Source organism: Fulmarus glacialis, unplaced genomic scaffold (assembly GCF_000690835.1).
Source record: "Fulmarus glacialis isolate BGI_N327 unplaced genomic scaffold, ASM69083v1 scaffold9014, whole genome shotgun sequence".
NCBI classification, from domain to species: domain Eukaryota; kingdom Metazoa; phylum Chordata; class Aves; order Procellariiformes; family Procellariidae; genus Fulmarus; species Fulmarus glacialis.
The window spans coordinates 9,329-9,721 of record NW_009209906.1 but is presented as its reverse complement, the minus strand read 5'-3'; positions in this window follow the sequence as shown (position 1 = coordinate 9,721).

Below are 393 nucleotides of genomic sequence, written 5' to 3'. Positions count from 1 at the left end.
ACACCATGCTTTTCATGCCTAATGCCTATGAGTCAACTAATAAATGACAACTACAGATTTATTATTGCAGAATTTGTACTAAATAGAAAAGTTCCAGATATTCTTCTACGTATTAAGATACTTCATTTAAATGAATTATAAAGAAATTTATATGGAAAAGTATTTAGCTGGATCTGACTTGGATTGTTTTCAAGGCAGTTTCAAAACATCGGTTAACACTATAACAATCACAAAACATTACAGTAATTTGCATTTAATGTAATATCGAAGTAATGGTGTAGGAATGAACTTCAATCTGATAGGTGCGATGCATACAGGAAAGGTTTCTGAAATGGACAATCTTGTGCTTTTTGGTATCTCTTCATTTAAAATACATTTTGTTTCCTTGCTTGT